This window comes from Ursus maritimus, unplaced genomic scaffold (genome assembly GCF_017311325.1).
Source record: "Ursus maritimus isolate PB19 unplaced genomic scaffold, ASM1731132v1 scaffold_12, whole genome shotgun sequence".
In the NCBI taxonomy this organism is placed as follows: domain Eukaryota; kingdom Metazoa; phylum Chordata; class Mammalia; order Carnivora; family Ursidae; genus Ursus; species Ursus maritimus.
In genome coordinates, this window is record NW_024423564.1 from 22,929,167 (window position 1) to 22,944,281 (window position 15,115).

Consider the following 15,115-nt stretch of genomic DNA (forward strand, 5'->3'; position numbering starts at 1 on the left):
GCTGTTAGGTTGATACCTGAAAATTCAGCTAGAAAAATGACAATGGGAAGAGCTCTCCAGGTACAGGAAATAGCACAAAGACCCTGACCACCTTTAAAAGATCAGTTCCACATTTTATGTTCTCAATGAATTCTATTCTCTTTTGTAACATTAATTACAACAGTAATTAAACAATTATTTGTAAAATACTTGCCTCTTCCAGTAGACTACAGCATGCCCAAGATCAGCAATAGTACCTGCCTTATTCCCTGCTCTATCCCAAGCATTGAGCACAGTGAGGGCCTGATCCATGGTGGGTGAAGAACAACCGTCTGCCAATCAATTGTTGGCTAAAGTAAACAGTGTCCATGGGCTGAGGAGGTCAGGATGGGAGATGCGGCACTGTTACTTTTAATCAACATTGAAGCCCTAGTCAAATATATGCAATGAAATTAGTTCCACTTTGTCCATTAAAAAAAAAAAAGACTAAAGTATGCATGCTGGGGCTGAGGGTGGGCATTGTGCCAAAGGGGAAAGACCAGAAGTAGAAATATTGACTCATCCTAAATTCACGTATCACTCCAGGTAACAAAAACCACCATTTATGTTGTTATTTCCATACAGCACAATATGCTTCTGGCACACAGTAGGCACGCAAATATTTGTACAAAGAATGATAATGAATGAATGAATGGAAAATACTGCTAAAGTTTCCACTTCATTTATTCAGCAATATCCACTGAAATCTACTACCCAGTTTTGCTGGGTGCTTGAAATACACAGGTAGATCACAAAGAACTCACTGTACTTAAGAGAAGGAAAAGCAAGATTAACAAAAGCAGTGATGTAAGTGCTAAAAAAGCTGTAACTGTAACCTACTATGTGAGTTGGGAATAGAGAGAAAAGCAGGATAGTTAGCTAAGTCCAGGATGGGTAGCTGCCAGTCTTTTCAAGAAATGGTGAGAGTTGCTATGCTGCATAGGACCAGTAAGAGTTACCCTGGTATGCAAACAAGAGAAGGGCATTCATCTCAGCTATTTAGAATTTTAGCCATCAATACTAAAGACTAAATCACTTGGCTCTTCAGCCTTTCCAGCCATATGGGAATTATCTCCCCAAAATGGTATGTGCTGTTGAATTTTTCAGGCAAAGTTATTTCATACTGACTTAGATTAATGAATTATCTACATTGCAACTGAAGACGAGAGGCTTAACTCATAATTAAAGGATATGAATTGAGGATAGAAATGTATTCCTTAAAAAGAAGGTAATATTTTGTTTTTGTTTACATCTTCAGTGAACTGTGCTTTCTTTTAGACCTGAATGGATTCAGGGAGGAGTTTTTTTCATGGAAGAACATTTCCAAGACAACAACAGTAGCTTGAAATTTACTCATGATGTTAAAATTGTGGCGAATGTGGCAGAAATGATTCAATGTGACTGAGACCTGTTTGTTGTGAATTGCTAATTAGTATAATTATTAACATTCAGAGAATTGCAAAGCAGGAAATTTTCAGCCTTGACTGCTTATCATTCACATGACAGAACTAAATTAAAATAAAATAACAAAGCCACAGAATAAGTAACAAAATGTTCTATAAAATTTCTCAGGAAAAATGTATTCGAGAACTATAGAAATTATTGAGCAATGCAGATTGCCATTTTATTCCATTTCTATAAAATATTTTTTAGATATTTCAGAGATAGTGCTTTGTAAAAAGGAACATCTACAGAGGCTGTATATTCAATTCCCTCCAGATCACAGTGCAAGAATATATTTTCAATATATGTCCTTTCTACCAACCCCCAAATATCCATTATTAAATATAATGTTGAATCTCCTTTATTGCTCACACAAAAGCTGAGAATTGTATTCCAAAGGAATCAATACATATTCTAAGCAGAAGAAAATTCACGGAAATACCCAGGCATGTTGGAGACTGAAGAATTTTTACTTATACCTACTGGAAAAGAAAGAAGAAAGGGAAAAGCACAGTCATACAAAAAAATCCTCACACAAGTACTTTGAAATTGCTTTCTATCTGAGATTCAATTCAAAATTACTAACTAAAATTTTATAATACGTATTCTTGAGCTGGGAGTTGAATCAAACCCAGAACAGAAGTCTGATTTGGAGTAGTTTTAATTTAAATCAAAAAGTAAATTCAAATCAGTATTTTTCTATTTTGTTGAAATTCTTTTTGAACTAAATCCAAGAAAAGAATTACTTAGGTTCAAAAAACAGCAGTTAATGAGGTTGACACCATCCACATCATATCTGTGTGGCTATGAGAATAGATGCGAGATTTTTGAAAATTATAGCCCTCCTAGTCTAAAAGATAGTGAGACATATCAAAATGAGCTGGTAGGACTTTCTAAAATGCCTTTGACCCAGCATGTACATATATAGTATGAATTTAAATATATCAGCATTCATTTAGGGTATATTAATAAAAACACAGCTTTTAGAAAAACTGACTAAAGTTTCATCTTTTATATATATAGCTTTAAAAACAGCATATGTAAGCATATTAATTATACATTTTAAAGTTGATAAGGTACTACTTCATTTATTTACTCGTTTATTCAGCACTGACTGAATAGCTTTTCTATGTGCCACACTAAGCTTAGCACAAGAAATACAAAAGAATGACCTAGAATTGATCCCTGCCTTCAAGGAGTTATGATCTAGAAAACACCCAGCATCCATTCTTATGGTAATCAATGATTTAATGTTCTAGTTAATATGGGTCAGACAATAATAGAGTAATTTCATGAACTATCTCAATTTATTTTTTCATTCTTGGGTGTCAAACTATAGACCAGCATAAAGGGCATGGAGACTGTTGAGATGATAATTACAATTCAAAAATAGAAATTTTACACAATCATAAAGGATCAAGAAATATCTAGGTCTGAGTAAATAAATATTATTAAATAATAGTCCCAATATAATGAAATAACCATCAGAGGAAAGGTCTTTGAGGAATGTCTATAAGAATTTAGGTACAACCATGAACACAAGCAGCAATATTAGCTAGAATCAGAATAGAAACAATTCCCTTAGTTACATTTGCCTAATGGTGTTACTATTTTTCAATTCAGAAGTGCAAGTTAAAAGCAAATCATTATTTTTAACTTATTATAAATTATATAATAATATGTATAGTTCTCTGAAGTATGGCTTCATCCATTCTCAATTAAACATCTCTACTCTCTTTATATAATCCCAAATTTAAGAAATACTTCAGGTGCTCCTGCAAACAAATGTCTGGCTCCCATTTAGTCATTGTTTTCAAGCTCCCAGTGCCTAGAACAAGCCTTTCTTATTACAGACTGATACTGTAATGGCGGGTTTTTTGTGTAGGTACAATACATTATTTCTAAACGCTTGTCTTACAACTTTGATATTATCTAGCATCTTTCTTTTTTTTTTAAGATTTTATTTACTTATTTGCCAGAGAGACAGCCAGCGAGAGAGGGAACACAGGCAGGGGGAGTGGGAGAGGAAGAAGCAGGCTCCCAGCGGAGAAGCCTAATGTGGGGCTCGATCCCAGGACTCTGGGATCACGCCCTGAGCCGAAGGCAGACACTTAACGACTGAGACGCCCAGGTGCCCCTGATATTATCTAGCATCTTATCCAGTTTTGCTCATGGCTTTCCTTAAAAGATAACTTCTCTGGTCAGTAAACTGCATAACCCACCCATGCATGCACCCCAGACAAAAAAAGGCAAGCTGTGAACACTCCCAAAAGCTGCAACAATATTCACAGATATATATTGTTTCTTTATACATTCTTACTTCAATAGCATTGGTACTCAGCTTCAACCTCTGTTCATTTCACTGGTTTTCATATTCGTCTTTGCTGAATTTAATCTGGGTCTCTTGGTTGTCATCATGCAGACTAATTTAACCTTTCCTTTATTGTGAATCCCATACAACATGGAGAGTGCTATCATCAACTTTTACTCCTTGCACCTAAGAAATGAGATGTTGCAGGAAAGATTGAGATCTATGAGGGTTGGATCCTCCTAGATAGTATAATTAACTGAAAAAAAAAATCATTTATGCACCCTGTGGTGAATTCCTTAACGTGTGATTTAGTTTTTTACTTTTTTTTGTGTGTGTGTGGTATTGTAAAATATCACTTTTCTGGGGGAAAAACTATCTTTTATACTCTTCACTATTTTCCATCTTTTTTGTTTTTTTACCTACATTCTTCATAATTTCTTAACTATTGTCCAGTTCAGTAATGCTGTATTTGGCTATACTATGCTACTGCTGAAACTATCCACTGATTTCTTCATTTTGGTTATTGTATTTTTATTTCTGGAATTTCTACTTTGTTCTTTTTCAAGTCTGCTTTTTTAGTCTATAGTTTCCAATTCCTGCCAGAATTTTCTTTTTTTTTCCTGCCAGAATTTTCAAACATGGATTTCTTTTCACTCTTAATCTGATGAGTTATCATTTTAATCTGTGTTTGATATTTTAATATGTCAAGTTTTTGCATATGTATGTGTTTTTATTTTCTGTGGGTTTTTTTGTTTTTTGTTGGTTTTCTTTTTCTTTCTTTCTTTCTTTCTTTCTTTCTTTCTTTCTTTCTTTCTTTTTTTTTTTTTTTTTGTCTATTGAGTCTTTTGATTTCCATAATGGTATCTTAGTCTTTATATGCCTACTCAAATTTGACAAGTGCTAATGCCTGTGATAGGTACAATCCTAGCAAGAAAGACAGCAGATTTCTTGCTGGGAACAATGCAAACCAGAAGGCTGTGGATCAACATCTTCTAAGTAACGAAAGAAAAAAAAAGCCTGTCAACTTAGCAAAAATACCTTCCAAATATTAAAGCAAAATAAAAACATTTTCAGATACCAAAAGCCAAAATAATTAATCACCAGCAAACATAAAAAATGTTAAAGAAAGTCCTGCAGGCAGAAGAAAAATAATACCAGATGGAAATATGAATCTATACAAAGAAATGAAGAGCACTAGAAATGGAAATAAGTGTATAGATTTTTAAATATAAGATTTAAAATATAAGATTAAATATAAGATTTAAATCTTATATTTAAAAATCTCTTTGAAATATAATTGAATGTTTAAACAAAACAATAACAACAAATTGGGGGGTTCAGAATATCTGTAAAAGAAAAATCAATAACATAAACAATAAAAACTGGGAGTAGAGAACTAAATTATTGTAAAGTCTTATTTGGAATGTAGTTTTATATGATATTGTGTAAAGGTTGGTTATGTACTTAAAGGTGTATACTATATACCTTTAAAAAAACTGAAAAATATTTCCACCAAATAAATACAAGAGATCAAATGGAATCATAAAAACATTTTGAAAAGTAGTCAATCCAAAAGAAAGCAGAAAAGGAGAAAAGAACAGAGGACAAATATGACAAACAGAAAACAATTAGTAAGATGTCAGACTTAAACCCAATCATATTTATTAAAAATATTAGATATAAATGGTCAAAACAATCCAATTAAAATAAAAATTTGCCAGATTGGATTAAAAGAAAGACTCAGTTTTATGCAGCCTACAATAATCCCACTTTAAGAGTAAGGAAACAGATTAAAAGTAAAATAATGGGGAAGATGTATTCTGGCAACCCTAATCCAAAGTAAGATGGAGTGAGTGTATGAGTATCAAAAAATAGGTTTCAAAGCAAAATATATTACTAGGGATAAAAAAAAATCACTTCATAACAAAGAAGGGATCAGTTCTTCAAGAGAGCAGAGCAGGGGCACCTGGGTGGCACAGCGGTTAAGTATCTGCCTTCGGCTCAGGGCGTGATCCCGGCGTTGCGGGATCGAGCCCCACGTCAGGCTCCTCCGCTGTGAGCCTGCTTCTTCCTCTCCCACTCCCCCTGCTTGTGTTCCCTCTCTCGCTGGCTGTCTCTATCTCTGTCAAATAAATAAATAAAATCTTTAAAAAAAAAAAAAAGAGAGAGCAGAGCAATTCTAAGAGTTTATACAGCTAATAACAAAGCTTCATAACACCTGAAGTAAAAACTGAGGCAACTATCCAAGGCAAAGTAGATAAATCCACTGAAAGTCAAGGATTTCAATATTCTTCTCTCAACATCTGATAGAAAAAAGGAGAACAAAAATCTATAAGGATATGATTTGATAAGGATATGATTTTCATTTCATAAAAATGAAAAGGATTTGAACAAGACTATCAACTCATTTGGCCTAATTGGTGTTTATAGAACACACTGCTAATAATGGCAGAATATGTATTTTTTTTCAAAAACACATGAAGCATTTATCAATAAATCATTTGAGAGTTTAGTAAGTTGTGTGCAAAAATGATCAACAGATAAAAACATGTTTATATGCACCTAGCATACATTTTTAAAATGTAATTTTTAAAAAATAATATTTACAAATATAAAGAAATATGTGTAAATCAATTTAAAAATTTATACAAGCTATCCAGAAAAAATACAGGAAACTTGTGAAAAATCACTACAGAAAGCCTAATGAAGAGATAACAGATACATGAATAGGATAATACAATATTTTAAAATGTCAGGTTTTCTCAAATAATATAATTTTAAATCAATTTTATTCACAACCCAAATAGATTTTTTTCAAGGAACTAGACAAACTGATACTAAAATTTATACAGAAGAGAAAAGTAAAAGGATGATGAGGAGAGTCTTGATGAAGAATAGGGTGAAGATGACTTGCCTTTTCATTTTTAAAAACTTATTATACAGCCATAATAAACTGTCTAGTATTGCTAATGCAGTGGTAGAGAAGTTCACTAATGCTAGAGTTGACGGAGTCCTGAAACAGATCCACACAATAAACAAACTTAATATATGAGCTGGTATGGCACATTACAGGGAAATAAGTAATCCTGGACAACAGGATAACCATAAGAAAGGACTGAAACAGAATTGCTACTTTGCATCATACATAAAATATCAATTCAGATTGGTTAAAAACTTTAATATGAAAGACAAAATTTTTAGCAAGATGCAAAAGCACTACATGAAGACAATTTGTAAATCTGAGAAGTAAAAAATAAATTGATTAGCAAAAGCCTTCATAGACAAAGGATGTGAAAAAAGTAAACTTCTTATAGTGAAATTCTAAGTTAATGCAATCACCATAAAATAAGTTAGTACTATGTCACAAAGCTCAACATTCATATAACCTACAATCCAGAAATTCCACTGCTAGGAACTTTTGTACATGTGCACTTGGATACATGCCCAAAACTGTTTATACTTGTGAAACTAGAAACAAGGTAATGTTCATCCACAGAAGGCACAGAAAAGCTGTGCTATATCCCTACCTTAGAATATCATACAATCATGAAAAATCATGAACTACAGCTACACATAATAACATGGATGAATCAAAACGCTGACCAAATCTAAGATTACATACAGTATGATATGATTTTTCAAGCTCAAAAGAAAGCAAACCAAACAATGTACTGTTCTAGGGGTGCCTGGGTGGCTCTGTCGATTAAGCATTGGACTCTGGATTTCAGCTCATGTCATGATCTCAGGGTCGTAAGATCCAGCCCCACGTAGGGCTATGCGCTCAGCAGGGAGTATGTTTGAGATTCTCTCTCTCCCTCTGCTCTTCCCCTCGCTCACACTCTATATAATAAATTAATTAATCTTTAAAAATGTGCCATTCTAATTTTTAAGTAGCGTTCACATACTTTCATGTTAATATTTGCATAACCTACACCTTCTTATATACATTCTTTTGTATATTTCAAATATTAAAAAATAAAACTTACTAAAATCTACTGTCCTCATTTTAAAATGATACTCAGCTTCAAAAGAGCTGATTAAGTTTTCCTCCAGCATCATTTTCTGCAGTCAAAATGGATCAATGTCATCTAGCTTCAGTAACCCTTCCATTTTTTCTGCTCTTCACTGAGTCAACCTCATCCTATTATCATTCCCCTTATAGTATAGTCCATAAAAAATAGAAGTTGCTTTTAAGTAGGTGTTGTACATTTGGGGATTACTTTCTAAATGTTTCTTGTTATTTTACTGTTAATATGTCCCCAAACCAAGCGAGTTGTTTGAATAGGAGTACTCTTGCTGACTCATTTTAAGCACACCGTCAAAGCAATAATGCCTAGCAATTTATTTCCCAAATGTATAACTTACTTTTATCACATTATTTAGTACAGAGCATTTGTTCTATCTTTTGAGGATCAGATAGCTAATTTGTGAAAATCACCTTGAATCACATGTCTATTTCCAAAGTGACTATCAACTTTATTCAAATTAAAGTAGGTCCACCTGAATCAAACTATCTGATCAATATAGAGCAAAGAAAGTACCTGGAATTGTAGGTTCTAGTTCTGATTCTGCCACTAACAAGCAACAAATTCTTATTCAAATTAATCTCATATTCCAAATCTTAGTGTTGTAATCTGTCAATAGAAATGTTGGTATACTTCTCCCTTAGGTAAACTACTTAATTCTACTTCTAAAATAATATAAATTGCTTGATAAGTTTTTCATAAAAATGAAAAGAAATCTTCTTTACAAGATACAAAGGGATAGTGTTTGATACTTACAAATTATTAGCAAGATCGATACTAAATATTTGGGATATTATCTAAAGTCTCCTTCCAAATGTATTCCCTGTACTGCCATGTAACCATTATTACGCCCCTCTCTTAATTTTGAATTAAATTTGAATGTAAAAGTCACACACACACACACACACACAGTAAAATAAGAATACATGATAATGAAAAAGCTTCTTTTCTTTCTTTTTTTTAAAATTCTGATCAAAGCCAACTTTAATTTTTTATCTTCACATTTAAGGTCATCTGATGGTCACCAGTTTCCCAATCCTAGCATTGGTTACCAGCTTACAAATCTTAAGGTAAATTCTTCTCATTTACCTAATGTTCAATTTCCATCAGTTTTAACATAGACCAGCATAAATACCATTATTGACTGCTTTGTATGAAATTCATTATTCTACAGATCCCATGTAGTCATGGGATAGAACCAGGAGCCTCCACCTTTTATGTGAACTTCAGTGGTACTGTGTAGACCAAGGCAATTTTGCTTAGGTTAAGCAGGATTTCTTTTCCTTTGTAAGAGAACCCTCTTGCAACAGGTTTAATCAATTCTCTTAAAAATGGTGGCTCTTTCAGAAGCAGCAGTTACATAAATAGAATATTGGATTCAACCTAAAGATATGGGCCCTAGTTAACATTATTCTGCATATGATCATGATAAAAGATTAGGATACTCTTCACATTTCCAAACAAAATCCAATTTAAAAAGCTTGTTCTTACCAAACCCCTAAAAACAGGCATTTGAGAGTAAACCAGCAGAGCATTATATTGCCCCAGTGAAGCTGTAGGTTTCATTACATGCACCAACAAATCTACATGGCTAGCTTCTGCATTCTACTTTTATACAATTTATGTTACACCTATTATACCAAACAGCATTTTAAACACTGACATATAAACTCCCTAATAAGATAAAGCAAAGACAAAAGCATTTATCTTATTAGAAACAAGATACACCATCACTTATAGTCTTCAAACATGACTACACTTTAACTTTCATAATTTGACAATGCATTCATGGAACAATCTGCAGACAACTCATTCTAACAAATTAAAGAACACTTTTAAGCAGACATGACTGTCCTTAAATTATTTATTAGGTAAGAATTTTACAAACATTACTTGTACCAGCAGAAATAGTGGAGTTAGAGAGTACTGTCTTCTCTATGCTGCACAGTGAGAACCACCAATAGTGTGGTGGAACTTGTGACCTTTTCTAAGGCCACAGCTCATATGGTCTGCAGATGTCAGCCCTCACATCTCCCTATGCTTGTGGACTGGTTTGGTGATCCACTGGGTGTCAAGATTTCTCCTGAAAGTTTTATGGAATGGATCAATGAGGATAACCTCAAAGAATCTGTACATAGAATCTTCACCAACCTAGCAAGAATTCAATACTCTCAGAGTCCCACAGCATCTAGTTTACTCTTCTGCAACAGACTGAAGACTTTGGGCAAGCTTTAGCTAGTTAACACCATGATGGACAGGCTTGCCATAGGTAGCATCTAGGAACTGGGCTTTTGTGGCCACAATACTGCACACAAATCCAATATATGACATAATCTTGCCTGGTCTTGTATCCCAATCTGCAGGCTTTACTAGGCTGGGATGGGCCAAGGGCTCTGTGAAGCAGAGAGAGCTGGTGGTACTGCTGGCAGCACATCCTTTGAGCTGATGGCTGCCAACAGACAGAAAGGAAAGGGCTAAAAGCTAGTTTTCTTTTCAAAAGAAAGCACATAATCAACAGGATGTGTGGGCAAACGAGAGAACTGATAGAGAACAATTATATGAAACATAGGAGATGTCCTTTAAGGATCTCAAACACTGGCCTTCTTATCGTTGGTTAAGATGAGGTAGAGAGAGGGAAATAGGAATCTCAGTTAAGTTTTATGATCTGGAGCAGGAAAAAACGTGCTTTTCTTCCTATGGAATAGGCAGAGGGACACAGCAATTATTCGAGCAAAGCCTTGCCTCTCCTGTGATGTCAGAGCAACAGACCAGTAAAGGCTGGAGAAGAGGTGTTGGCTAATGGACCTGAGTCTCACCCCAGTCTCTTTCAGGGAAAATGGGAAGTAGGGAAATATGATAATGCTGAGGGGGGACTGGCAGACATGCAAAGGGCTAGGTAGGGAGAAGGAGTCAGAGTACTTATATCTGACAGTTCAAGGCTATGGCAGAACTGTGAACAATAGCACATGCCGGGCGTAAAATGATAAGGTCCAGCTGAAGAAAAGTATACCGCAATCAATTACAGAAAACACCAGAGGGTGGCAGTGAGCCAGACATACCTTCCTTCATCGTACCATGTACATATATATAGATATCGCTCTGGGGGACATGAAGTATAAAGAATTTGACTTCACTGAGTCATCATTTCCTTAAAAAGAATAAGTTTTAAACTAACAGAGGCTGGATTATATTTATCATTAAGACTACGATTCCTTGTAGAAAGTGGAAACAGGAAAAGATTTGCTAAGTAAATTTCTACTTATCAATGGAGAATAAAGCATTTTTAAAAGATATGTTTACAGGAATTATTATTATTATTATTATTATTATTTATTATTATTATTTTCATTACTTTTACCATCAGATCCCTTTTAATTCTCATGTGCCTCGAACAGTTTTAACTAAAAACTCAGCTATTTACTTTTATTTAGGATATGGAAATCTGCAAACAATATCATTCTCACAATAACAACAATAAAACAGCCAGAAAGCTACAATATCATACTGTTTTTGAGTCTGTCAGAGAGTTGAGGTTTTCTAGTGAATGCATTAAACTTAGAATCCCACTGTAAGAAGTTCAATTTATTCACATATAGAAAACGTGAATTCCAAAGAGCGATCAGACTCTTCAAAGGCAGACAAGGAAAGAGAACTGCCTTACCAATGGCAGAGAATAGGAGGAGGCAACCACCATACAAATAGATACATATAAATTACCTAAACATTAACAAATTGATAAAAGCCAAGTTTGGGTTAACATCTTATTCGGAACAACCAGAAGCCAGAATAAAAATGCTCTCATTCTGGAGTAAATTCAAACAACAATCTTGGTCCTAAGCTTCTATAATGATACAAGCAAAAGTCTTCTAATTCTAAGAGAGTGTGAAACTTCTGCCCAAGACCAATCACAGACACGAGGCAGGGTTTGGCTACTAAGGAGGGGGTTAAGGGTCAGGAATGCTAAGAGAATGTCACTCATTATGTCCACATATAAACTGCGTATCTAAGCCTGGAGGGTGGATTAGGGCACTTACTAACAAGCAACAGCAATCTACTGGTAGAGGAAAAGCAAGAGTATATATATATATATATATATATATGTGTGTGTGTGTATGTATATATATATATATATGCATCCAGTAAATATTTGAAAGCTGCAGGTAGAGCACAAACACTGAGAAATACCACCACCCTTACAGTACAGATGCAGGAAGTAGCAGCCTGCTGCTAAACAATTTGGAGACTGTGATGAACTGAATGTAATGATAGCACAAACAACTCAAACCCAGTCTAACTCCTGACTAGATTGATTCGACCCTTCCAACCCCCAAACTAAAGGCCTCACAAAAAAGGTATAACCTTTGCTATTGCCTAGGATAAATACTATTTCCCTCTGCGTCTCCTGTTATACACATGACTTCTGGAATTCAATAAAAATTGCGAGGCATAGAAAGACAAAATCATTGTTAAGAGATAAAGCAGTTAAGAGAACCAGACTCAGACATCAAAACTGTGAAACAAAGACTCTAAAATAACAATGGTTATAAATTGAAGGATATAATGAAAAGGACACCACAAATGACTAATGGAAGAATTCCAGCATAGAAATAGAAAATATGTGAAAAATCAAATGAAAATGCTATAAATAAAGGACATAATATCAGAGATGAAGTATTCCTTGGATGGGCTCATCAGCAGATCTGACAAAGATGAGGAATGAATCTGTAAACTTAAAGTTCGACAAAAATTATCAAAATGTAAAGATAGGAAAGGGTGAAGAGATATAGAGAGATGCAGAGAATTAGGAGAGGGAAGAGAATGAGAACATATATATAATAGCATCAAAATATTAAATACCTAGGGATTTAATGAGATAATCTAAGGATAAATCTGATAAATGAGGTGTAACTTATGTATACTGAAAACTACAAAATATTGATGAAGAAAATTAAAGACCTAAATAAATGGAGAGATATACCTTTTTCTTGACCAAAAAACTCAGACAGAAAGGGGAAAAAAAGGTTGGGTCTAGGTGAGGGGTAGAATTCAACAACTGTGAGGAAATACTGAATATTCTAACATAAGTGAAATTGGGAGTCCTAGAGGAAAAGAGATTGGCCACATATTTCTCCAAAATGCTTAAAGACATCAACCCCTGGATGCAAGATCCCAGGAAAACACAAGGAGGATCTATATCTCTAGTATGCAAGTTAGAGGCAATTGGAGTGACATCTTTAAAGTACTGAAAGAAAAAAAAAAAGTCAACTCTTAATTCGCATCCAGGAAAAATATTTTACAAAAATTAAAGCAAAATGGACACTCTTTCCTAGTCAAACAAAACTGGAGAAAATTCATTTCCAGCAAAACTGCATTGCAAGAAATGTTAAAGGAAAGTCTTTAGGATAAGTATTTAGAATAAGTCCTTAGAATAAGTATTACACCACACTGGAAATGGATCTACACAAAGAAATGAAGGTACTTGTAATTGTATGAATAAAGATAAATGTAAAAGATATTTTTCTTATTTTTAATCACTTTCAAAGGTATTTGACTGGGACACCTGGGTGGCTCAGTCAGTTAAGCATCTGCCTTCAGCTCAGGTCATATCCCAGGGTCCTGGGATCAAGCCCCACAAGGGGCTCCCTGCTCAGCAGGGAGCCTGCTTCTCCCTCTCCCGCTCCCCCTGCTTCTGCTCTCTCTCTCTGTCAAATAAATAAAACCTTTAAAATAAAAAAGGTATTTGACTGCTTAAAGCAAAAAATGTAACAATGTATTAAACGGCTTAAACCACACACAATATTAACATATGTGACAACAATATGACAAAGAATGGGAAAAACATTGGAAGTATACTGTTGTACAGATCTGATGCTATTTATGAAATAATATATTATTACTTGAAATTTATCTCTGCTAAAATAAAAAATGTATAAGCCCTTGGGACAAACACTAAAAAAAAAAAAAACAGTATAACTTATTAGCTATTAGTAGTGATAAATGGAATCTTTTAAAAGGATAATATAAAAGAAGATGGGGGACATAGAAAACAACTAGCAAGACAGTAAGTTTATTAAATGATATAAATAAATATGCAAAATGTAAACTGATCAGACAATCAATTGTTGAACTGTCTAACTAAAAGGCAGAGATTTTTAAAATTAGGTAGTAAAGAAAAAACTAACTTGTGCTTAAGAAATTCACTTTAAGTACAAAGGTGAAGATAAGTTAAAAGTAAAAGGATTAAAAAATACTGCAAACACTAATTTTTAAAAAATCTAGGCTGGTTATATTAATATCAGACAAAATAAACTTCAGAACAGGTTCTGAATTACTAAAGATAAAGGGGGACATTGCAGAATGATAAATGGGTAAATTCATAAAGAAGACAAAGCACTCCTAAACATCACTAGATAAAAGTCAATATATAAGAGAAATTAAGAACAAATATAATGTATATTATTATAATATTTACATATAGCTTATACTATGTAATAAATAAGCATATGTTATGTACTTTTATAATGTACTATATAAAATATATTTTATGTACAATGTTTGTATATAAATTAATACCATAAACATAATAGCATCAAAAATATTAAATACTTAAGTGCTTAATGGGATAGTCTGAGGATAAATCTGACAGAAGAGGTATGATTTATATACTTAAAATTACAAAATATTGACTAGGGAAATCAAAGGCCTAAATAAATGCAAAGGTATACCACACTCATGTATCCGAAAACTCAGTATCCTTAAGATCTCATTTTCCCATGATTTTGTCTGTAGATTCAATGCAATTCCAATCAGAGTCCCAAACAAGCTTTCTTGGGAGGTGGATAGGGTAGAAATCAATAAGCTGATTCTAAAACAGATGGAAAAATGAAAGACCTAGAATAAGAGAAGCAATCTGAAGAAGAAGAAAAAAAAGATGAATTTCTATATTTCTGGATTTCTAGATTTACTATAAAATTGTAAAGTATTGGTATACAGAACAATGCAAAAGAATGGAGAGTACAGAAATAAACCCATGCATATACGTCACTGATTTTTGAACAAAGTTGCAAAAGTAATTCAAAGGGTAAAGATAGTCTTTTCAAAGATGGTGCTGAAACACCTGGACATACATTTAAAAAATAAAAGAACCTAGACTTTCACAGGTTCTTTTAAGTGAATTTAAGTTTTATATAAATACTATAAATTTATAAATTAACTTAAAATGGATCATAGATCTCGATGTAAAATCCAAAACTTTTCAAAGGAGACACAGGAGAAAATCTCTGTGATTTTGGATTAGACAAAGATTTTTTAGATAAGA

General features: G+C 33.6%; 1 pseudogene; it reads right to left on the minus strand.

The window, feature by feature from the left end:
- Positions 1-9,657: 9,657 nt before the first annotated feature.
- Positions 9,658-10,231, minus strand: LOC103669397 (annotated as a pseudogene).
- Between the last annotated feature and the right edge of the window lie 4,884 nt (positions 10,232-15,115).